The 26,593-nt window shown below is 42.0% G+C and overlaps 1 protein-coding gene across 3 annotated transcripts in view; it reads right to left on the bottom strand.

The window, feature by feature from the left end:
• PCDH15 (protocadherin related 15) overlaps positions 1-26,593 on the bottom strand; it is a 692,202-nt gene that overhangs the window by 502,619 nt on the left and 162,990 nt on the right. For all 3 annotated transcript variants that reach the window (XM_039384770.1, XM_039384768.1, XM_039384769.1), the window contains exon 3: positions 15,342-15,419. The gene's annotated coding sequence lies outside the window, so the exon portion shown is untranslated. The remainder of the gene's footprint in view (positions 1-15,341; positions 15,420-26,593) is intronic.

Genomic DNA, 26,593 nt, shown 5'->3' with positions numbered 1-26,593 from the left:
GCACTAACTTGTGGGAGGAAAAAAAAAGAAAAGGAAAAAGCAAGCTTCAGATTATACTCCCATGCAAATGCTCTTAGCTTTAAAAACTACTGCATTACACAATTCCTACACTTGGATTTTCTAGATCCCACTGAGAATAAGATATATCTACATTCAAGTTAGATGTTGCCAATAATTTTCAGTTATATTCTTACGAGGTGAACGTAAGGTTTAGAATATGCAATCTGTCTGACTTGCTGGGATGTGTTAAAGGTACTAACCTATCAGCTCCATAAAACTTTTGGAAGTGCAATGATAAGAAACTGCATATTAAGCTGAAAAAATCATACTGATCTGTATTTTAGAAAATATATGCTGCAGTCAGCATGTCCACTAACCTCCTATTATTTACACACAATTGGCTGTAAATCTTTATAATGTGTGACCCAGTAATCTCATCTACAGCACCACCAGTAATCCAGAGACATCAGCAAATCCTATGCATAAATTGTACCACACAGTACAATTAAAGTAACACAGTTTGTGAGAATCTGAGAGCCTAAACTGGCAGGCTTCCACATGAAATTATCATCTATTTAGTTTGGAAAAGAGCTCCAAGATCATCGAGTCCAAATGTTAACCCCGTTGTGCCAAGGCCACGACTAAACCAAGTCCCCAAGTGCCACATGGGTTTCCCTGAGCAACAGAAACCTTCATAAAGAACACTATGGTAAGAAATGTTAAGGCTGTGACATGACAACTCAAAGTCCAAAAATTCTGAGTAAAGTTCATAAAACAGCTGGTCCTCATAAGTCATCAGTGCTCCAAGGAAAGGATGTGAATTTACACGCACTGAAAATGTTGCCCCTTGATCCTAAAACTCAGTGTGCAAAAGAACAGAATCAAGCCCATTTTAATGCTGACTTTCCTATTGTGTCCAGAGGCAAAAGTCTTAATATTATTGCAACTACTGTTCTTTCCATAATTTGCTAGGACCCTTTTGCCATGTAAGCAGGCAGACAGAGCCAGCCCATCTGCAGTGGGAGATTCCAACCCAGAGTGATTACATATGTGAAATACTTTTTCTCATACACTCCCAGTGCCCCTCAGAGCACGTTTGCTGCTGCTGGAGCCTCAGTCCAGCACACTGCTTTCCCCAAGAGAAGCATTGCTCTACTATTACAACACTTGTGACTGATCTAATTTTGATGTTTACCACTTTCTACTTGTGTCTTTTCACCAAACCAAGCACCGGCTTTACGAGGTTTTCCTGCAAAAACACCTTTCTTTCCTTGTCCTGGGTTCCCATGTGTTCACCCCCTCCCAGCTCTGTGTGTCAGTGCTGCCATGCCCTGACTGCACAACCACTGAGGGCTTTGAACAGGGTTATCTGTTCCCAACCCCTCAGCTGTAATATGGAAGTGGGAAGAGAATCTGTCCAGCAGCTTCACAGATCTTCTGTACAGCAGCCAAATTCAGCAGCATCAAAAGCACAGCACACTCTGTATCCAGCAGTAGCTCCCCACACATCACACTGCCCGTCTGGAGCCCAGAGAATGTCTTCTGTGTCAGTATTTGACAACTCAAAACACTTCCAAGTGCTTCACTGATTTCCAAAGACTGACAGAGACCTCTGATTCCAGCGTGCCTGTCAGGAGAGGATGAGTTTGGCACTGTACAGTCCTGTGCATGCAGGAGTCCCTGGATGGGGTGTTTGAATCCTAGAATGCCTTGGGTTAGAAAGGACTTTAAAGACCACATAGCCCAACCTCCCCACCATGAGCAGGGACATCTTCAACTAGACCATGTCTTGCTCCCAGAGAGATCTGGAATGGAAAAGTTTAAATCTATTCTTAGCAAATGATGCACCAGTTTTCAAGCAAAGCCTCAGCTGATGTTTCTGCTCCCTTATGAAAAACAGTTGGAACCTTTTTTTGCCTTCTAAGTGGAATAATTGATTCCTTAAAACTTGAAAAGGAAATGGTGGCATGGAGAGATGGGAAGGAAGAGATGTGGGAGCTGAGAGAACAGCATGACAGCATTTATTACACAGAGCCTGAAAGGCAGAGGAGAAAATTTTATCCCTTCCAAAACTAAAATAATGAACAGATGATTGAGATTTGCCCTCCATCCCTACTCTTAGTAGAGTCCCTCCCTTCTGGAACCATGAAAGTGAATTCCAGTATGTCTGTTAAAAGTCACCTGTGCTGTACAAAGCTCTTCACCTGCCCTCAGATGTTTGATGCTTTGACACTGCTCCTCATGATCAACCACAGGGTCAGAAACCTGCTGATACTTTTAACTACCTTTTCCTTGTACTTTCCACTGTGCAGCTGCCCTCAAACCCAGAGACTGATCTGTGCAGCCAAGTTCTTCCCTAGAGGATCAAATTCCAAGTTAAATCAAAGAGGGAAAAGCTTTGTCTCAGATCAGGAACCGCAAGGTGAAAAAAAGGAAGAAAATATGATGTCATCAGCTCTGCAGTTTGGCTGGGATTTATATTGGGATTTTGGAAGCTCCTACAGGGAAATACATTACAAATGGGTCTCCCTGGAGTTCCTACATGTGGATTTCTCACCTTGGGTCTTCAGTGGTTGCTGCTGTCCAGGCCTGAGTGAAAATCCTCTGGTCTTCAAGTTTGACCAGGGGAGGTGCCCGTGTGTTTTGGTACTACCCTCACGTTCAGCAGGGAGGAATCCACACCAGCCCTGTTTTCCTGCTTCCTGGCTCTTCCACAGTAAGAGGATATTCTGCAGCTGGCAATGCAATCCAACAAACAGTTTGGATGCTATGCTGCTTATCAGAAGAGGAAAAGATTTCCCAAGGCATACAAATGCATAAGGCAAAACAATCCATGGGTGCTCCAGTCTAACACTGCTGGATTCCCTTCAAGTGATATTCTCTTTAACCCTTCTTCCCTTCTTTCTGGGGTAGAGGGGACAAGGACTCTTGCCTTGATCAACATTTATCATTTAAACTAACACTCCTAATTTTCTGTTGACTTCAAGGTTTAAACTCACAATGCAAATCACTTTTTCTATTACTCCACCTCTTCTGTTATTTAGCTACTGCTTTATCTACCCTTTGCTTTGCACACAGAACTCCCCCTAAGCAACCCCTGCATCAAAGGCTAAGTCCATTTTCCCATTTGTTTTCCCCTAGTGTTCAGGTGACTCAGATTCTGTGATCAGAATTTACAAAAAATTCACAGGCCAGGGACTTGGGCCAGTGACAGTTTCTTTTTTCCCTACTTTCAATACATTTTTCTTCTATAATCATATGCAATTTTCCCTTATACCCACAACAATTTAGACAACCAATGGTGATGGCATCCATTACAAACTATATGCAAATGCCTTTGAATTATAAGGAGCAGTCTGACAAACTTCTATTGCTGCAGGAAAATGTCTTTGACCAATTTTCTTTATTTTTTTTTCTCCCTTTGATTATCTTTTCGAATCATTCTTACACATTTTGTCACCTTCTCAAACCACTGCCTCATATGCAGCTTATGATTCAAAGCAAGGTACAGTCAATACTTGCATTTTTCTATTCATTTATATTTTATTAACTGCTACACTTTACATTTCTGCTCAAAGCTTTTGCAGTTGTTTCACTTTTTAGGCCCGTTGGGGTCTGAAGAAGGACAGGGGAGTTGTGCATCAGTGATGTATATTTTTTCTTTCTACCTAGTTGCAGTCTGTGTTATTTTCATAATAAATTCTGCTTTTATGTCCCCTTTCCCTCGGTTCATCCGTAGCACTATTAACTCTAGATGTTCAAATCTCATGTGACAGAACTCAAAAAGATCATGTTTTTTTATGGAAAAATCCTCATGTGCTTCAAAATAGATTGGGATTTTTGATTTTGATAAACTCTCCCTTAACACAGACTTTAAAGATCAGCAGATAACTGAGCACTCATTATCAAAAACTGTTTTGGACACAGTTACAGCTAAAATCTTTCCTATAACATACCAATCACCCTGTAAGGGCACTGCTAATCACCAATAATTTAGCTATTGAACCAATTGTAGAAGTGATGTCTAAAGGTATTTGAAGGCTTTCAGTATAGTCATCCATATTCTCCCAGTCACTATTTTATAGAGATTTTCTCCTGAGCCAAGCATTTCCCATGCTTGCTTTCTGCCTCTGTGCAAGCACTTAAAAATCATTTAAAAATCTCCAAATCCTCCTAGTTAACACCAGAAATCTCATCTTACTGGAAACATTTTTGTGGACTCAGGAAACTTAGAGCCCATCAGCTCAGAGGTGGAAGGATGGCTTTGCACTAAAGATCTTTAAATGCTTCAGATGAGATTAATGTGCAAAACAGCAGCTTCTCAAGTGGATTATAATAAGCACTTGTGATCTCCTGGCACTCTCAGCCAATCCCTCCTGTGCCACTGCACTCCAGAGTTTCCAGGTATTGCTTGGAGAACCTTTTTTTAATATCTATAAATACGTAAACCTCAACACATAGTTAGTTTTGCATGATTGCACTTATCACTTTTGTGTGTGATTTAGTAAAATGCAGGCCTTGATAACAGAATTGAAGACTGGAGGAATAGTAGAATTCCTGGGTTTCTCTCAAGAACTTTTTTTCCATCAGTAAACTACAGGTCAGGGACAAGAGTTCACTCTCTGCAAGACAAAAAGCTTCACACAAGTGTCCATCTGAGGTCATGAGACAATCAGATACAGAGATTAAACAGGATGAAGACGGAGAAACCCAAAGGTAAATAAATATTATTATTAGATTTAAAACAGGACAGATCATAAATATGAGTATATTAATATTTAAAATTAATAAAAAAATAATACTAATTGCTTACTGGACACAGGCACACACTAGCCAGGCTCCTTCTCAATGCTGTAACACCAACTAACATTCAAATAAAGAGTCAGGTTACCAAAATCACAAGCCCCAGAAAACAGTCATTTTTATACATTTCTAACTTAAACTACTTTGAGTTATTTTCAAGCTTTATCATAAAAGACTAGGTATATGCTGCTTTCATTTCTTTGAATCCTCAGGGACTTCTGTATTCATTTTATTCCCTTCAAAACAGAGTTCTTTAAAAAGCAAAATACCTTAAGAAAGCTAAAATTCTGTGAGCTAATACTGACGAGTCACAGTGATGTCTACACCCACATGTAATTTGTTAAATGCCATGAGATGACAAAGGGAAACGTAGTAGAGATTTTATAAAATATATTTTCCAGAAATAAAACGCATTACAAAAGAGGGGGGGAAAAAACCAACCAACCAAACAAGCAACCAACCAAAACCAAACACCCCATAGGGAAAGAAAGAGGGAGAAAGAGACAGTGCTGGCATGAGCAAAAAATGGAATTAGAATCATGGAATCACTGAGGTTGGAAAAGCCCTCCCAGCCCATGGAGTCCCCCCTGTGCCCGATGCCCACCTTGTCCCCCAGCCCAGAGCACTGAGTGCCACGGCCAGGCCTTCCTGGGACACCTCCAGGGCTGGGCACTCCATCCATCCAATTAGTAATTAGCAGGATAATTTTATATTACTGAGCTAAGCTCTTATCTTCCAGTGTCTCCACTGAGAACAAAACATACTTGGTGACAGTAATTCCAGTCTCTCCCCAAACACGGAGTTTTTACCTAAAGAAGGCAATCAGCTTTCTCTTTAAAAATGCACTCACATGCACAGTCCTGGATTTGCCACCACTTGCTAACCGAGATAACTTGGGAAAACTCATATAAAAGGAATGCATTACATTCCTTTGCCTTTTCTTCTCTCCCGGATCTCAGCCTGCCACGCTCCTTCAGGAAAACTGGGCAGGAGGAGGGAGGAATTCCAGACCCTTACTGCCCTGAGTCTGCCCCAGAAGCTCTAGGTATGTCTGTCTCACACATCTCCATTTCCCTGCTTGTAGATCCTGGGTAGACAGTTGACATAAAGACATATTTTTGCTTCTTTCTGGACGTCACCCGTGTTTTATCAGGTGTTCTCACCAGCTCTCATTTCACCCTCTATTCAAAGACTGCATTTTTAAGGAAAATTGGCAAGGAAGTCATTATCCACACACCAGTAAAAGTTACTTGCACTTGAACTTCCCTACCTACATGATCCAATAGGAAACACTTTGGGGTTAAAAGATTTTAAGTTGCATTGGCTGCATTTTAAAGAAAAAAAAAAAAAAAGGCTACTTAGGTATCAGGTATTTCTCCCCTTTATTTCCAATTTGAGGTATTTAAATAGCGGAGTTGAATGCTTTGACCATGGACAGACCCATGAATCAAGGCAGTGCTCTGAACCTAATTTTCAGCAATTTTTTTGGGATAGGTTTTGTCTGTTTTCATTATTTCATACTTGTTTTGGCCTCTGTGTTAATATACCAACACCACATGCTTGTTCTTTTTTCCCCTGCCATCACATTTTTAATATAATATACATGATATAATGTAATATATGTGACATAATATACATATATCATTACTTTTCTCTGAATTAATTTTTTCTTGATCTTGGAACGTGTCTTCTTACCCCCGACTGTAAATCCAATCTCTGTCAGGTTTAACAGGATGAGAGTCAAGATTTACTGGGTTCTGAACCACAGCCTGGTCTTAAACCTGATTTTGGACTGCTGCTTGAATAGTTTTTTTTTAATAATCTTCTTTCCAGTCTCTATCATCCTCTGACGAGCTGCTTGCTTATGAAAAAGGATAGTTTGATTAAAGATGGGTATTTTTCCTACACAGCACAAGTAGATAATGTACTTGAAAGTAGTTTAAGATTTCATTATTCATACTAGTGAATGTGCCCACATAAGGACTGCTGCAGTTACCACGAGCAATGAAAATAAATATTTAAATACGTAACATTTAGGTTCAAAAAGAAGCAGCAAGTTCAAAAGACAGGAAATCATGACTGCAGCAAGGTCTTTTTTCTGTTACACTCTCTTCATCCTTTTGTTAAAAAGAATGGGAGTGATATATTTAGGCTGGGTTTTCCCTTAGCTTTGTGTCTGTTATACAAGGGAGGGAAATAAACACAAACAGAAAACACAATAAGTGCAAAATCATATAAAGTGCTACCACAGCCATACAATCACAGAATCTTCTTTCAGAAAAGAAGATGGCCATCAAGTCCAGCCTTCTGCCAAATCCCACCACTAAACCACGTTCCACAAGTGCCACGTCTACTCATTTTTTGGACAATTCCAGGGATAGTGACTCCACCACTTCCCTGGGCAGCCTGTTCCAATGCTTCACATGTGAAGCACTGGAACAATGGTTAAATGTGAAGTTTAACCTTAAATATGATGGAAATTTGTCAAATAAAAAAAAAAAACAAAAAACAACAACCAAACCAAAATTAGGGACTTAATAAAAAAAAAAAATAATGACTGTTACAATTGCTCAAGCCACATACTACCAGTGGATTGGCAATCAGCCCTCTTAAAACACTCATTTTGCACAGTTTACATTAATTTATAAATAAGTGGTTTCAGCATTACATCTAACATCCCTCTTGCTCAGCACACAGCAGTCAGAGGCCTTGTGAAATCACGCTGCTAAAAACATAGCTTTGCTGGGCACAATTCACTGATTGCCTCAGAAACTGAAGAAAATGCCTGTTCCCAAAACATTTCCAGTGGCCTGATCACTGGGATCATTTGAGAGTTGTACAGATTCAGTACCTGCTAAAGACTTTACCTGCTATTTGTGACTTTGATCTCTCAGGGTATGGAAATCTGCCCACGTTGTTGAACATCCCAGACGCGAGAATCAGTAAACCCCAAGCTGAGGTCGTGAAAAAGTTGTTTTCCTTGCTTATCCTTTATAAAAGCTGGGACTAAATGAACTTTTAAGCCCTTCTCTAAGATAGTAGGATGGGGAGTCTGAGGGTGCACACAGTCAGTAGGAGTTCAGACACTCTGTGCAAGGCATATTTAAAATACCAGTTTCGCCCAACAGCTCAACTACCCCCAGTGGTGAAGTTTCACAGATATTTTTCATTACATTTGTCTGCAAATTTGCCTTGGGTATCACACTTGTCAGTAGAATTTAGGGCTTTTTATACATCAAATTGCGACTGTCAAACACAAGTTTCATCCATCTATTTTCTCACAGGAAAAACAATTTATTTTCCTGTACATCCCATAGCTACTGGGTAACAGTTGGTCGTGTTGGGATAGTCCAGCTTGGATTAATCTTCCATGTGCTGTGATGCCTTAAGCCCCTAAGGGTTTTTATTTTTCTAATACTTGTAAGTTTTATAAGTAGTGGAAGTAGACTCTAAAAGTAGCATCCCTTTCCCTGTAGCACCCTTGTTCCTTAACCCTCTTACCCCATTCTATGCTCCCTATATCACTCATACCCCCGAATCCAGTAGAAATGTTTAGGCAGAGCCCCTTAGTAACAAAGCAGGAAAAGATAAATATACATTTAAAAATGTATTTCTCAGACTGAGATATAAAATACAACGAAGGTATTGGAAGAGATTTTTATATTAAATGCCAATCTCCATCCACAGTAAGAGAAATAAAGGAAAAAAATATAAGAAATACTCAACTGTGACCTCGCTGCCTAGGTTCTTTTGTTAAAAAAACCCAACATACAAAATTTGCATCCAATTTTAGGACAACTAATCACAGACTGATTTATACTTTCAAACCATGTCCTTGGAATTTTTCAGGTATCAGAAACATTTATTAGGGACATTGTGTAGTTGTTTATACAGGTTTGATGACACAAGGGTCATGAAAGGAGATGGTAAATTGTATCTATGACTCCATGCCACCAGTCTGTCAGTATATGGGCAGTGCTGTCTGTGCAGCAACGCCCCTCAAAACCAAGCAAACTGCATAACCTGTTCCTACAACTGAGGATATGTAAAAAAACCCCAACAATTTCACAGAGAGAAGGAGTTAGGAGGAACTTCAAAAAGGAGACCTTTATCCATAAGCTTGTTTTAAGCATAAATTATTACACCGTGGCATATAGAATGCTTGCCAGTATGTACATCTGACTCACCAGCTACTCTCTGGCAAGACAGAACACGAGATTAGAATCACAGAATCCTAGGGTGGTTTGGGTTGGAAGGGACTTTAGAGATCATTTAGTCCCGACCCCCTGCCATGGACAGGGATGCCACTCACTAGATCAGATTGCTCAGGGCTCCATCCAACCTGGCCTTGAAAGAAAACCCAAGTAGAATTCAGAAATTTTTAAGATTTAAAGGACACAAAGGTCCAAAATGTAGGTGTCTCCTTGCTTTAAAAGAACATGAAAAAAACATTTTAGGATTTTACTACTGATCCTACTTCTGGAGCTGCCTAATTTGCTTTTAAAAACACGTTACCTATTTTCAGTTCTGAAAACCAAACTCATCCTTACACAGAAGCACTGCTACAGAACCACAGTCATTTATGTTGGAAAAGACCTCCAGGACCATTGAGTCCACCCTGTGCCTGATCCCCAGCTTGTCACCCAGTGCCACATGCAGTCCTTCCTTGGACACCTCCAGGAATGGGCACTCCAAACCTCCCTGGGCAGCCCCTGACAAGGCCTCACCACCCTTTCCAGCAACAAATTCCTCCTCCTGGTCAACCTGAGCCTCCCCTGGCACAGCTGGAGGCCGTTCCCTCTCCTCCTGTCCCTTGTTCCCTGGCAGCAGAGCCCGACCCCCCCCCGGCTCCCCCCTCCTGTCAGGGACTTGCAGAGCCAGAAGGTCCCCCCTGAGCCTCCTTTTCTCCAGGCTGAGCCCCCCCAGCTCCCTCAGCCGCTCCTGCTGCTCCAGCCCCTTCCCCAGCTCCGTTCCCTTCCCTGCACACGCTCCAGCCCCTCCGGGTCTCTCCTGTTGAGGGCCCAGAACTGGGCACAGCCCTGGAGGTCCCTCAGCGGTGCCAGCACAGGGACGGGCGCTGCCCTGGGCCTGTGCCCACACCATGGCTGGCACAGCCCAAGTGTCACTGGCTCCCTAGATCCACAAGCTACTGTTCCACTTAAATTTTCACCAAGAACAGGCTAATAACTTTGTGGAAGCTTTGGCTTATTCATAATGATGCAGGCCCCATCACGGGGGGAAATAGAACACACTCCCTTCCTCCATACCTCTGACAGTCTGCTTTGGAAAGATGAACAGCTCCAAAACCTTTCCATGAACACAAACATAAGAGGATTAAGGTGGTACTGTTGAAGAAACACTCTTCTGGGCAAATAAAGGAATGACTGAACACTCCACCTTGTTTGCAACAGACAGCAAGGGGACCCTGCAGGCCCACACAGCCACGGCAGATGAATTTACACTCTCCTAGATGACTTTAAAGGTTGACAGAATCACTGAACAGACAACTGACCTACACTACAGATTTCTGCCAGCAAATCTGTGTACGTACAGGATGGGAAAACATCCTCTATTTGCAATCCTCAAGGCAAAAATGCACTCCCAGTGATTGAAGAACACCTCTGCTGCTTCAGCCTGTGCTTCAAAGAGCTCGTATGATGACACAAATACTGCAGATCATCTGTTTCGGTTCGTCACAGAAGGCTTGGCAATAACATGAAGAAAACTGGTTCTGTTTCACAGCAAAGCGAATACATGAGTATGAGTAATTAATGCAATTTTATCAAAGATGAAAATGGGTTGGTATGAAACAGTCATTAAAGGCACATCTGGGAGGGGGTGTCATTTTGGAAAGAGAAATTGCACAGATGTCATTGTTAGTGTATATCCTGCCCTTCACAACTGTGAGTGAGTAGAAAAGAAGGACTGCACATTGACAGCATTCAACCAGGAGGCCTATTTTATCTGGCAAAACCATCTCAACTGGAGGACTTACCTCCAGGTACATGCTGTTCTAAGCAACATGGCAGTTTGAGGCCCATACTTGATTACTTTCACAAGGACAAAACGTGATGATAACAAACCTCTCTGACACCAGCCAGTCCATGAAGACACAGAAATGCTGTTCCATGAACAAAAGGCAGACAAAAGAACAGTTATCAGCTTCCTTACAATTTCTAAGGTTGTTTCCCTAACAAGGTAGTTGAGGATGCTCAGGGACCTTTGCCTATCTCACCATTTTTCTCTGCTGGATTCTTCCCCACCTCATGTTTCTGATGATCCTTTTAAAACTGCAACCGACCAATGCCCCAGATTCCCCTGGCAGTCAGCCCTCAAGAGGAAAGCTGTGTTGTTAGAGCTGCTAATACCTTCTAACTTAGTTATCCTCCACCAGTTGGGGAACATGTGGGATGAGGACAGCAGTCCTGAAACCCGAACACTTCAGATTCAATCCAACAGATTCGAATGGCTAACACTGAATTAACGAAAAAACCTCCCAGTGCAAACCAAACCAAACAAGACAAAACACCTGCCTACATCCCTGGCTTACCCAAGGGAAGGGATTGGGACCACAGCTTCAGCACACAGACAAAAGCACCCAGGACTGAGAGAGTCAATTGATCCAAACACTGCTGGGTCCTGGTTTGAGACCAGCATCTCGTTTTCATCTCAGCCACGCAGACAAACTGGGAAACCAAGAGCTCTGATCACGATGTCAACATGTGTCAAACATGAATTTCCACACTGCACAAACTGTCTCTCAAATAACACATAATGTTTCAAAAGAAATTCCAGAAGAATTTCATGTTCAGAATATCCCGATCAATTTATAAAGCAAAAGCTGAAATCAATTTCCAACGTCATTATTTTAGTTTTGGTATCAAAATGAATCGAAGATGTGGAACAGGTTTGTGCATTTATTTATCTACATGTTAAACACATCAGGTTAATGTGCCTCCTTTGAACTGGGCAATTATAATGCAGCAGTTTGAAAAGAGGTTTTAGGGCCCAGACTACAGTTTTCTTAAGTCTGAACAGATGGTTCGTTGGATTGGTCTGGAATGCAAATACAAGCAAAAAAAAGGGCAGAAAAAAAAGGCACTGTGTTCCTTCCATATAGTTCCCCTTTAATGTATTATTACAGCCCAGCATCTACTAATTACAGAATTAGAGAATCAGAGAATGGCTTGGGTTGGAAGAGACCTAAAGCACATCTTGTTCCACCCCCCTTTCCAGCTCTGGTTGACTTTGGGGGGTCAGCACAGCACCTTGCAGCACCTCAAGTGCAGTGTGTGCACAGGCAACCAGAGCATCCATGGTCACCTTCTGCAGCGCCAGGAAAACACAAAGCATCACATGACACCCACCGGATAGGAATGTTAGTAATTCTGGTGTTTCTCTTGCAACACGTGAAGGCCAGCACTCTAAAATGACTTTAGCACCTGCCAAAATCCATTATTTCCCCAGGTGGGATTCAGGCTTGAAGCATGGGTGGGGTGGACAGCAACCATCTCTCCAGACGGGCCATTTCGTGCCTTAATGCAAGTCGTGTGCTGAAGGTGACCCCCTCCCCACCTGACAAGCAGAAGATTCCCTCCAAACCTGGATTCCCACAGAAACCTCTCTCATGCTAAAAGTACTCAGGCCTGGCTTGAAAATATCATTTCATATCAGACAGACAACCATAAAGAAATCAGACATCTTAATGACATCATCTTCCTCCAGACGTGCCACCGTCACTACACGCGCACAAGAGTTAAAAGATTCTTGAGATCATTCCAGCCCCAAATTAGATCAAGCTTTGCCACATACAAGATTAGAGGAGAGAAAAAAGGCCATTCTAAATTATGCTTAACAATGACACATTGCAGTTTGAGAAACTCAATAACATAAATCAATACTAAGCTTCTGAGCTCTCTTGACAAGAAAAACCATCATATAATTACAGAATCAAATGAGAGACATGTTCATATTCTAAGCATTTGCATTCAAGTTGATATCAGTTGTACTTTAGAAACAAATATCTCATTTACAAGCTAATTTGAGCAATATAACCTGCCAAATTGAGCCTGAAGCCTGAAACCCAAAGTCTGCAGGAAGGAACTAGTCCTCTAATTTCCTGCATGACTGGAGACACAAAAGTAAGACAAAGTGTCATTTTATTAAGGCTCAAAAAACATGCTTTTAAAACTAAGGGGGGGGGGGGTTTAATTCCTTTGCTTCCAGAGCTTTTAGAAACAAACACTTGTTTAGAACATCTCAGTGATGAGGCCTAATAGGCTGAAGGCAATCTGTGTTAATGGAGTCTGCTCTGGAACTGAATGTATTTGTTTCTCTCAGTGCCTTAAGCCTGGAAATAGCCAATATTTTTTTTCAACTTATGAAGAAAAATAAATATAGGGAGGAGAAATTATCAATCCATCTTACCTGTCATCTTATTTAAACTTAAGACTATTTGCGTGTTCTAGGGACTTTTGTTGTTGTCTTAAATTAAATAATTGCTAGAAACCTAAAGATAGGAGACTATTCCTGCTCTAAATATGCATTTCATGCATTGCTAAACTGCTTAAAATAATTGAGGCAGTATTTTGTGGCTGACACAGTATCATCTGTGTAGAATATCAGGGCATGTTTGAGTGACTAAATTGAGAACCTACCAAGCTAAAACCTCTTGATATAAATAGCTACTAATTATCTTAACTGATTTTTAAAAATATTTAAAAATGAAAACTCTTTAGCTTTGTGAGCTATGCAGGCTGGTGAAAACATGTGCCTCTGTAAAATCAGTACAGGCAAGAGGTCCACAGGATGCTCTTGGTATGTGACAGGAAAGAGACGTTTTCATACAATGATTGTCTTTGCTCAGGGTGGATTAAAAAAAAAAAATTAAGAATACTATATCACATTTCAGTGCTACATTCATATAGATTTTTTTCATGTATTTGTTACAAACAGAGATCACTCAGCTCATGCCTGTTTCTATGACTGATGACTGTAAATCCAAATTCTGCCCGCTAGTTCTTTTGATTTCTCTGCATTTCTTCTCCTTAGTGCTACTTGACCACCTGAATACTGCTTCAATTATGCCATGTGTCTTTACCAAAGGTACAGGTCTATCAAAATCAAAGGCAGCTGAAACCATCAGCACAGACATGTGCATATGGAGGTAATTCTTCATCCCACATGGTCCCACCCAGGAACCAAAGTGGCTCCTTCATGGGAATTTCCATGCTTCTCCCTATTGGAACGGGACAACTGAGTATCACAACGTTAGTTTACTGATTTATTTCTCTGATGAAGATTTCCCTGAATGCAACTACTAAGGAAACAAGACCACTCTGTTCATTATTTCCAGACATCTGCCCTGGGAAGCAACCTAACAAAAAAATATTTTCCCATGACACTCCCAGCATCTTACGATCTGTGCTTGTCTGGCTGTTTGTGGCTCCATGGTGCCCTTCTCCCCAGACTTCTGCTGTCTCTAGACACAGACACTAACATACAACTAGCCTTTTTTGTCTCTAGTAACACCACAATGCATAAGTAAAAGCCCAGGTGCTGATCACCCGCACAACGACCTGTGTTGGCACAATGGGTCTCTAGGTTTCAAAGTATTTTACAATTAAATAAATTGCTTAAACATTTTTTTTAACATTCCTTTTTCAAGTTCAGTGTGTTTCATCTGACCTCCCTTCCTGTACATTAGGACATCTCATTGTTTCTCACACTTTTAGCAATTCATTTTAACAGTTCTTCTTTTTTCCCCCCTCTAAATATGGAATAACATGGAATAGTAATTCACAACAGGCTGTGTTTACCTTGTTAGTCCCCAGCTTTAAAAAGAAATACAAGAAAATGCAAGAACCAGAAAGAAACACCTTTAGGTTCACAGCTGTGACAACAGCAGATCAGTGTTTGTTCTGCTATCTTGACTTGAGTATCTCTTCTATGATCATTTCTTCAGTTTATTTCCATTACAGAACACCCGTCAAATCTGTTACCCAAATTATTTGGTGTCCACGTGGTGTCCTCCAACATGTGAAACCACCACTTGTGCAATCAAAGCGAGTCTTCTTTGAGAAACACCACATAAAAGAAGATTGATTTTCATCTTGGAAATGTCAGACTTCTGCCTATAATGCTCAGCTACATTTTTCTGAAACAGCAAAGTTCAAAAAAGAGGCACAGACCTGACAGATCTCCGACACCTCATGATAGATGTGACAGGTCTTCTACTTTACTGCCAGAAATGTCCTCCAACAGAATGAGGCAATCAATGAAGAATAATAAATCTATCCCAGATCGTAGGACTATTTTTTGTACATGCAGAACAGAAGAAACGACACATTATTTGTACCTCTGCAGATAATAAACCATCACGCTAACTTTCTTTAATATTATACCAGTTAAACAGTTCATTTTTTATCTGCTTTATCTGTTCAGCTCTTCGCCACCAAAACTCCTAACACGCATTTTTGCATTATTATTGTAGTGGATTAAAAAAAAAAAAATCCTGCTAAAAGGAGAGTTTTTCTTACCATTTTTTCTGGTCCCTCTGTCAGCCCAGAGAGCGACTGCTGCTCCAAAGGTATCCACTGAATTACGTTCCCATCATCCTAGAAGACATTGTTGTTGATTAATACTGAGTCAAAAACTTTACCTTGAGTGCACAGTGCAAATACATTTCATTTTCCTTTTCCTGAGAATTCTCATGTTTGAGATAAATTACAGCAAGTTTGGAAAAGTTAATTTGACATGCATAAATCAAAGCTTTCTAGAGAAAGAATTGTTTTGATTTATAACATGCCTTCGAATGTGTTCTACCACCTATCCTTCAAGTAACAGCCTTGATTTCAGCAAGAGGGAATTTACTCCAAAATATGTATTTCCTAAGGTCATTTGACCACAACACCAACAAAACAAGCACAGCTATGCCAGTTCAAACTTGGTGATTTAAAATACATGAGTCCATTTAACATTTTCAGTACATAGGCTCAATAAATCTAAAAACTGTTGCATGACTAGATTGATGGTTACTTGTGCTTGTGTACGATTTCCAAAATACATCCATGTATCACTGTCATAATTCTATTTCTTCCATTATTTTATACATTCATAAGCACACAGACAATGTTTAATATTGTGGTAACTGGGACAGACTGAATTAGGCAAAGCACACACACAGAACAAGCAGGTACGTGACTAAAGCTCACTGAAACTGGGAATTAATGATATTAGGATTTCCAGGGCTAAAGAATCTATTTATTCACACACAACCCCAATCATTTAGCTTTTCTTAGGCTGCAGTTTTAAAGGAAAACCAGGGGTATGACAGAGTAGGAATGTTCTGGCACTCTCATACTCTTGCTCCTGAAGTGCAATGGCTGCATTTATAAAGAGGCTGAGTAGTGCCTGTGTAAGGAAAAAGAAGCAAAGTTTCTTTTGCTTTGGTGTAAACATTAAATAAGTACATAAACATGTAAGTCAGACATACACCTGCAACAAACCAAAAGCAATAAGTAACATGAGGCTCCCACATTTAATTTGAAACTATATCCTTTGAGGGTAATAAACAGGTGAAACAGATGCAGTTTGAGGGGGCCATTCAAACCAATTCCCACTTCCTGCAAATCTCTCTCAGCCCAAGCTTGGCCTCAAAAGCAGGTTCCCAGCTAGCCCTTCACATCCATGGGTGCCTCATGTCCCCAGGGGTGTGGGGCAGCCAAAACTCCATCTGCAGCAGCTCCTCACACACCCCTGACCCCCCCTCCGCCTCCTGGGGGTCCTCGATCCGTCCCCAGCAGTGACAGCCCCAACCTGCCCTGGCAGCCCCTTCTGTCCCCTCACACATCCCACTCCTGCCCCTTTGCTACTGCTCGGGCATCCCCCCAACCAGGCTCCCCTTCAGGGAATGCTGGAAAAGAAACTTGAATTTTGCCTGGAAAGCTTTCGGTTGTGGATCACTTCGCAATGCCCCTCGCAGAACAGCTCTGCCCCCGTGCACAGCGAGGCACCCACAGCACAGCCTGCCCTGCCTCAGCAACCAGCACCTGTTTACACGGGTGATGGAACAGGAATGGCTTAGGGAAAAGATTTGTCACAGTCAATCACAGGAAACAAATAAATACCATAAAAACTCCAGAGAGCAGGAAACACAAAGGTTATAATGCCCCCTCAGCAGGTTTGCAGGTGACACCGAGCTGGGGGTGCAGTGACACACCTGAAGGACGGGGCCATCCAGGGGGACCTGGACAAGCTCGAGCAGCGGCCCCTGGGAATCTCAGGAGGTTTAACAAGGCCAAGTGCTGGTGCTGTCCCTGGGTCAGGAGAACCCCTGGGATCAATCCAGGCTGGGGATGAGCAGATGGAGCAGCCCAGGCAGAAGGCCCTGGGGGTGCTGGTGGGGCAGAGGCTGGACCTGCCCCGGCCCAGAAACCCCCCGTGCCCTGGGCTGATCCCCCAGCGTGGGCAGCAGGGCAGGGGGGGATTCTGCCCCTCTGCCCCTCAGGGGAGACCCCCCTGCAGAGCTGCTCCAGCCCTGGGAACAGCCCAGCAAGGACATGGAGCTGCTGGAGCCAGTCCAGAGGAGGCCCCAAGAGGATCCGAGGGCTGGAGCAGCTCTGCTGGGAGGAAAGGCTGGGAGAGTTGGGATTGTTCAGCCTGGAGAGGAGAAGCTTTGGGGTGACCAAACTGTGGCCTTCCAGGGCCTGAAGGGGATAACAAGAAACAGGGAGAGAGACTATTCAGAAGGACCTGTAGCAGCAGGACAATGGGGAATAGCTTCCAAGAGCCAGAGAATATGGTTAGATGGGATATTGGGAAGGAATTGTTCCCTGTGAGGGTGGGGAGGCCCTGGCCCAGGTTGCCCAGAGAAGCTGTGGCTGCCCCTGGATCCCTGGAAGTGTCCAAGGCCAGGTTGGACGGGGCTTGGAGCAACCTGGGACAGTGGAAGGTGTCCCTGCCCATGGCAGGGGGTGGAATGAGATGATCTTTAAGATCCCTTCCAACTAAAACCAGTCTGTGACTCTGTGATAATAGTTTTGAAACAAGTAAAAAGAGAACAGCATCAGAGACCTTGAATTAGACATGTGACACCATGTTTGGCAATGTACTATAAGTTTTACTTGAGCTAGCTAAAATTGTGCCTTTAGCTCATTATAATATGAAAACCACACCTCTAAAGCTCAGGCTACCTGCCCCCAAGTCAAGCCCCTGACCCACTGGACATGCACAATAAACTGAAAATGCATTGTACATTTAAATCACAAAAAGCCTGTCCTATAACCATTGCACAGGCACAGCTTTAGAAATTAGATTCACGGTCCACACAAGGAAACTGAACTACAGCAAGATTATGATACACTTTCAATGAATTATAAAACGTTCCCATGACAATCACTCTAATCTGTGCAGCTCATCACTATTTCTAGCAAGCAGAGTTTGTTTTTTTTCAAGTGAAAACAACAATGCAGTTTCTGAGAAAATTCAAATTAGCAGAAGTTGTGCAGCACTGCTTTGTAGTTGTTTCTGAAAATTATTAAAATAATTTAATATTAAGTGCAGAGGGAGGAGACAAAAAGTAATTCAGACAGCTATTTCCTTTCAAGCTTGATGATATTTTCTGTACAGTGTTTTCTCTGAGATCAGTGAAATGCTCTGAAGATGCTGTGTAGGCAACATTTAATCTAAAAACACAGGAATAACTTTAAAAAAATTAAGATTTTATTTTCTTTCTAGGGGCTAAAATAACATTTGGATTGTTCTTTAATTTTTAATGATATGAAAATATTTTGCATTAATATAATGAAGTTGCTTATTATGCCCGAAGATATTTTTGGATATTTCATAACTGGCATAACAGTTCACCTGCTCATCTCTAATTTTAATGTAATACTTTTAATTTCTGTTACAAACATAATTTAAAAAAAAAAAGTTAAATAAATATCAAGTCTAAAATTGGTGCAGTCTTGCAGCACCAAGCCATTTTTTCTTATTTTGCCATCACTAATGGCAGTAAAACCAGGCTTTCCAGCAGCACAACACTATGACCTGTTGGATCCAGATAGTCCAGAGGAGGCCCCAAGATGATCAGAGGGCTGGAGCAGCTCTGCTGGGAGGAAAGGCTGGGAGAGTTGGGATTGTTCAGCCTGGAAAAGAGAAGCTTTGGGGTGACCGAATTGTGGCCTTCCAGGGCCTGAAGGGAGCCAATGAGAAAGATGGAGAGAGACTATTTCCAAGGACCTGGAGTGGCAGGACAAGGGGGAATGGCTTCCCACTGCCAGAGGGCAGGGTTGGATGGGATACTGGGAAGGAATTCTCAGCTGTGAGAGTGGGGAGACCCTGGCACAGGTTGCCCAGAGAAGCTGTGGCTGCCCCTGGATCCCTGGAAGTGTCCAAGGCCAGGTTGGACAGGGCTTGGAGCAACCTGGGCTGGTGGAAGGTGTCCCTGCCCATGGCAGGGGGTGGGACTGGATAATCTTTAAAGTCCCTTCCAACTAAAACCAGTCTGTGATTTCCTGATGATTCTATGAACACCACAGAGTGGGAGGGTGCAACACAACCCCAAAGTTGACATCAGTGCACTAATGGCAACGAGCTGCACTTGGTGCATATTATGAATAGTCAAAATATAAGAGCAGAGCAAGCTGTGACTGTGACAGCCCAGACTTCATGGCTCCTGGAGAGCTTTATTTTTTCTCTTGTAAGGTGCCTGGGCACATGCTTGGAGAGGTAAGAAGGAATGCTTTCCATCTACCATCATCCCAAGACATAAGCAGGTTGATACTCTGCAAACTTGGGTAAAATGCAGAGTCAAATGTGCAGAATTACTTTTGGAAAAACAGACCATGGAAGAAATTACATGAAAACGCTCTGTAATCCAAAACTATTCATGTTCAATTGTCACTCCAGTTCCAAAACCTATAAAGGCTCACCAGATCTAGTCTTCAGTAATTACATACTTAACTACATTATATTGATTAGCCAAGATTTCTTTAAAATCTTTAATTTATTATTAGCACAACTTAGATTTTCCCATTTGTTCACAGTTATTCTTAACAGAGGAGGAAGGAAGGAGTATTGTCTGCACAAGAAAAGGAGAAGGGTGGTTCCAGTTGAAGTAAAGGCCTTCAGAGATCAAACAGAGAAAGTCAAACACAATCTTTCAGCCCCCTGATGATCTACTGACCTTATTTCTGCACATAAATAAGCTGTAGCAATTTAATTCCAAACCCAAAGTTACGGAAACCAGACAGATTTTTCAATATCTGATTTCATGCACTAATAGAGACAACACAACACCATTCCCCCATGTTCCAGCTGAGTGATTTTTCTTGGATATCTTCTTTAAACATCAGAGAGTCAATGACTAACCTGTGTTTATGACAGCAGGAGGGAGGTTGAGGCCCACATGGGCTGCTCATTGTCTTCTAATGCTCAGAGAAAGCCTCAGCTTTGTACAAGGGAAAGCAGTCTCTTTAAAATCCAAAAATTTATGCAGCTGCCCAGATATCATCCTCATAACAGGTGAAAGTTAAATCTCCAGGGTATGGAAATCTTTGAAATGCTGCATTCTCAGCCTGAACGACAGGTTTGATTTTCAATGTACTGTGATTCAAAGTAAAAAAAAAAACAAAACAAAACCCTGAAGTGAATTTGAAGCAAATTAAATTGTTTGATTGTTTTGGCAACAGTTGTAAAACTTCATTCTAGAATCACAGCATCCAGGGTTGCCAGGGACTCATGAGGAACATCAAGACCCCCCTCTGACCCCACACAGGGCAACCTGGAAATTTAACCAGCATCTTGACTTGGCTCCTCCGACTAAATTTTGCTTATTGTGATTCTAAATGCAGCTGAGATTCAGCTCTTAAAAATGTCTCATAACAACAACAGAACTGACACTCTGACCTTCAACTCTAATTTGTTTTCAACAGACATGGCTGTGTTTTCAAAAACTAAAACAAAAACAAAACAAAAAAAAATTAAAAAAAAAATCTGCCCTGCTGATAAAACAAACAAAAAGGTAAAAGTCATCCTACTGAATACATATAAAAAGATTCACAACAAAAATCATCTTATTAAAATGGTTTCTCCTTATTATGTTTTATGAAAGGGGTTTCTTTCATGGTGACAAAAACCAAGCAACCACAAAAAAACCAACCAAAGCAAGCAAAACCAAAATTCACCAAAATACAACTACACTAATGATAAATTTAAAAACCAGTTGCAAACTAAAAACAAAACTTCATTAACTAACTAGGGCAAAAAAAGGATCCAAAGAAATTTGGTGTATTTTTTATAGTTGCATAATAAAATTAACATTCTGAGAACTTACACGGCAGGTAGTGTGGGGACCTCAGGATTGTCTTTCTTTCCTTTAGCTCTTGCCATTGTTCACTAATGTAAAGTCACCTAAGTCAGTGTTTAAAACTAAACTAATCACCCAATTAATGCAAGATCATAAACACTGAAACTTTTTCTTAATGAGATTAAAATATGTCTATTCTAGGTCAACCATGTCTTTCCAGCTACAAATAATAACATTAAAGCCCTGTAGGAAATAAAATAGATTAGGAATTAAACCCAGTGCTTTACCCAGACCAACATCACTTCACAGAGCTTCTTTTAACTTTTTTATAGTGTCTACTTAAACTAATGTAACTGTGAGAGATTTTACAAATCACTGAAGGACTAAAACCCAGCAGACTCCTTTCTCCCATTGTTCCCAGATTTGTGAAGAACATGGGACTCAGAATGGCCTGTGAGGAGTGAAATCATAAGAGGGGATAAGGCAATGTGGCATTTTATAATAAAATCGTTTTCATGGCACATGAGATTAGAAATTAAAAAAAACAAACACAACAAACCCAAAACTTTTTACATCTTTCAAGCACAGCTTATATGGCTTCCCCTACTCAAGAAAGATAATCGATTCCTTGGATAGAAGAAACAAATCCTGGCAGCACAAGGGCAGTAACTGAAAAGCTCTCTCCATGGATATATGCCTATTCACACATGAAATAACCAGCTCTTGAGGCAGTAAATAAAATTCATCCCTTCACTGGGTATGAAATAGGGAACACTAAGTAATTCAACTCCCAAACAGTAATTACACGATGTTGAAAGCAGGACCTGTCAGCCCTGAGAGTGCAGAGATGACCCAGGATGCTGCTGCTTCCACTTCCCACCCTGCAAACTGGAGAACGAGCCCCTTCTCTAAATAAAGCTGCTGGTGAAGCTTGTCCTTGATGGGAGGTGGCTTTATGAATAATTTCCAGTGTCCTGAGCCCAAAATGGTTGGGTGCCAAAACAATTTCCAAGAGCACACTGAAATCACCTGAGGAAATTGTTCCAGTTCCTGCTCACCCTGCTCAGGCGAGGATTAATGCTGCTCCTCCTAGCAGGTGAAAATCACCTGGAAGAGGGATTCCCAAACTGCATGAGGCAGTACAGTATTAGCCAAAAAAGCACTAGGTCTGCATTATACACAGCCCACCAGAAGGGCACCAGCGGGCACAATAAATATTCACAGAGTCCCAGAATTGCTGGGGTTGGAAGGCACCTCTGGAAATGATCCAGTCCAACCCCCCTGCCAAGGCAGGCTCACCTGGAGCAGGTGACACAGGAACAGGTCTAGGTGGGTTTGGAATGTCTCCAGAGAGGGAGATTCCACACTCTCCCTGGGCAGCTGTTCAGTGCTCTGCCACCTCCGTGGAAAGAAGTTCTTCCTCATGTTGAGGCAGAACTTGTGTTTTAGTTTATGGGCATTGCTCCTCGTCCTGTTGCAGGGCACCAACGAAAAGAGTCTGACTCCATCCTCCTGGCACCCCCTTTGAGATATTTATAGGAATTGATGAGATCTTCTCTTATTTTCTCTGGACTAACCAGCCCCAGCTCCCTGAGATGCTCCATCCCTTGGGCATCTCCGCAGCCTGCGCTGGCCCCGCTCCAGGAGCTCCCTGGCCCTGCTGTGCTGAGGAGCCCGAGCTGGGCCCAGCCCTGCAGATGTGCCTGCCCAGGGCTGGTCAGAGGGGCAGGATCTGCTGCCAATGCTCTTCCTCATTCATGCAGCCCAGGATCCCACTGCCCTTCTTGCCCCCAAGGCACATGGGCTGGCTCATGGTCAGTGTGTCACCCAGCAACACTGCCAGGTCCTTCTCCACAGACCTGGTCTCTAGCAGGTCACACCCAACCTGTGCTGGCACTGGGGGTCAATCCTACCTAAGAGCAGGACCCTGCACTTGCCTTTGTTGAACCTCATGAGCTTTCTCTCCACCCAGCTCTGCAGCCTGTCCAGGTCCTGCTGGGTGGCAGCTCAGCCTTCACGTGCATCAGCAGCTCCCACCACCATCACAACAGGCACTGGTGCCTGACCTTTATCCCATACCAAGCAAGATCCCTTTGCCTGAAATCCAATGTTTCTTCTGATCTTTTCATCGCTCTTGCACTTCACTGTGGTTCTAACCAGACCCAGTGGCCAAGGACTGATTTTCTGCCCTCTTTCCTAGTGTGACCTGTCCATGTAATAAGGGAGTTTTATCATCAGGACAAGATCTGGTCACAGAGGGTGATGCCCACCTGGAAAGCTCAAGAATCACCTTAATATGGGGTGAACAGTGGGGTCCTTCAGTGGATCTCTACCCCAAATGTTTTGGGAGGCAGATCCAGAAATTGGTCAGGTGGCTAAAAAGCCCCTTGATTCTTGGCAGGTGTGTTGGTGGTGTATTCCAGGAAAGGAATGTCCCAAAGCTCCCCTATTTCCCTTAACTCCCTTGAAGTGCTCGATCCAGAGATGTCTTAAAGCTGGTCACTGCCATCCTTAGTTGCTCTGCTCAACAGCCTCCATTTATCTCACTGTGCTCAGACACAACCAAAAACATAAACAGCCATATACATGATGGTAATAAAAAATAACTATCACTCTAGTGTACAAAAAAAGTGACAGGGATAAAAAAATGGGTAGAGCAGCAAGTCTGAATTATCAGACTACCTTGAAACTGTTCATGACCAAGAAGTTTGAAGGTATTTGTAAAGTTCACTGTTATAGAACTGATTTTAGAAAACATCTCCCACTGCAAGCCCAGGTATCTAATCAAGCCTTTCCAAAAGCATCTGTTTTCCTTCAGGGCTTTTCATGTCTAGCCCATAGAAAGGATATACATTCCTTTAAGTGGCAATGATTTCTGAATGATGAATTTCTAACTGATTTATGCTTTAAGCAGTGTGTATAAAACTTGACAGGAAGCTCTAAATTGATGAGTATTCCTACCTTGCTCTGCACTGATTTAAAAGAGAAAAATAACCCTAAAAAGGGCAATATTTGTTTGAATTCTGAAAACAGAGCCCCAATCTTAAAGGATTGCAAGAGCTGAGGAATGTCATTGATGTGGTGATAAACAAAATTACTGGGAAATGTGTACTGAAATAAAAAATGTCATCAGACAGGCCAACGAGCATCTCTGAAATCAGTGTGTTCCACTGTTAACAATCAAATAATATTAATAACTATTACAATTATTTTAAGAATAGATGAAGGGAAGTAAGCCTAGCCATCACTGCTAAGAGGCAATTTTGATGTTCAAATACTTATATATTAACATCACAGAGGAAAATACAAAAAAAAAAAAAAAGTGAACTAAGGAAATAATTTAGTCTTTCTCTTAATCTTTCTTATTAAAAAATTGAAAATTTTCTACAACATGGGGTTTTTTTCAGCATTAGTGGCACCTGCAGCCAGAGACAAGTAGTCAAATTAAGCACCTTGCAAAGACTCAGACACAGCAACTTATTTTCTCCAGGCTAATTAAGGGGTTTTCCTCTGAAGCTACATAATCATGCCAGAAGCATTCCCCCATCATTAGAGGGGATTTTCTGGTGCCAATTCTGCAGTATGATGCAGACGGAAATTAGTATCTGATTTTTAATTATAACAGTTAGATAGCAATTTTCCTAAGTTTTCAACATAAACATTAAAAAAATCAAACAAAAAACAAGTGCTGAAAGGAAGAGGTCAACATGATTTTAGATTATAGACACGATTACAGACATGGTCCTCAACTCAAACACTTAGAGGCAAACACTCAAGGATCCCTGAAGGTCCAGAAAATGTTTGAGGCAGATCTTTAAATCACTGAAAATAACTGGTATAAATTTAGATAAGACATTCATAGATCTAAAGAGCAGTTCTGTTTATTGCCTCACATGGATCGTTTCCTCCAGCAGAGGAAGTCAATGATGAAAGCCAGTGATCACTAAAAAGTGAATTCTTACACCCCTGTTATCATCAAGAAACTCAGCTGTTACCCATCAGGGGAAGTTCCCACCTCATGGGAACTTTTTATCTGGGCAGACAGCCACAGGACACAGGGAATGGCTTCCCACTGCCACAGGGCAGAGATAGGTGGGATATTGGGAAGGAATTCCTCCCTGGGAGGGTGGGGAGGCCCTGGCACAGGTTGCCCAGAGAAGCTGTGGCTGCCCCTGGATCCCTGGGAGTGTCCAAGGCCAGGTTGGACGGGGCTTGGAGCAACCTGGGCTAGTGGGAGGTGTCCCTGCCCATGGCAGGGGCTGAAATGGGATGAGCTTTAAGGTCCCTTCCAACCCAAACCGTTCTGGGATTCTGTGACTGCCCTTCTCTAACCCAGTAAACGAGGCAGATGCGCTACAGCTCCTTAAAGATGACTGAGATTTCACACTCTTCTGTTATTCACAACTGGACTTAAACTGAGCAATTTTGTTTCCACAAAGCACAGACATAATCCAAACGATTACACAGCCACGAGTCTCTACATATCTAATATTGCTAATCAAAAAACAATGTAACAGTCATGCTTGAGATAAGATCTGTATATCATTTCAGCAGCTTTACTGTTATTATTTCTTTAACTCTTGGCAGAAAAAGGAGAAATTATAAAGGGCCAAAAATCTTTCAAGAGATCTTTCATTTCCTTTCTATTCTTCACAATAAACAGAATAAATATATTGCCTTTTAATATGCTAAATTAGACAAAATGTTTTACGACACAATGGTGACTGATAGCAGGATGAAGATAGTAGCACATCCTTAATCACTTTCCAAGTTCTTCACACATTATTCCAGACACTGACTTCTGGAAAAAGAAACCCAAATGGTTGCAGTTAATACTTAGGTTGCAGAGCACATTTCACCCTAAGAGATCCTGGTTTCTTCTCTGTTGTTTTGAATAAGGTCTAAGAGAGGCTGTTGTCCTTTCTGTGCCTTTAAGAACAGACAAGGCTTTTCTTTGGAATTCCACAGTTCAGCTGTGAAGAACCATCTTTTCCTTATAACTTGGCAGCATAACTGAAGAAATGCAAAATACCCTGTACTCAAAAGGTATTTGAGTGCAGCTTCATTGTCTCAGCTAACAAAGGAGGAGTTGGGGGAGAGCCCTGCATTTTCCACTGCTAAAAGTAATTCCCTGGGTGAGGTCAGGAGGAGAGGACTCATTATAAAATACCTCTGTTGTGCACATCAGGGCACTTGTGGACCTCTGTCGGCAGCTGGTGCCAGCAGGGCACCCAAAGTAGAGAATTTATGGAAATAATGAGCTACTAAACGGTATTAAAATAACAACTGGAAAAAAACTGAGTTGGGAACTTGGACAGAAATTGCAGAGGTAGGAGCAGCCTATGCTTTGTCACCAGCAGTGTAGTTAAATATAAAACAGAGCTCGTTCCAGCAAAGGGGACAGCAACAATAAAAGCAGAAGCTCAAAGAAAGTGTGGTCACCTTCAGTTTTGGGGGAAAAAACTCTTTTGTCAGATGGGT

This window comes from Pipra filicauda, unplaced genomic scaffold, assembly GCF_003945595.2.
Source record: "Pipra filicauda isolate LSUMZ 115617 unplaced genomic scaffold, ASM394559v2 scaffold371_size1224239_pilon, whole genome shotgun sequence".
NCBI classification, from domain to species: domain Eukaryota; kingdom Metazoa; phylum Chordata; class Aves; order Passeriformes; family Pipridae; genus Pipra; species Pipra filicauda.
The sequence above is the reverse complement of the archived record's forward strand: the minus strand, read 5'-3'. Positions and strand labels throughout refer to the sequence as shown.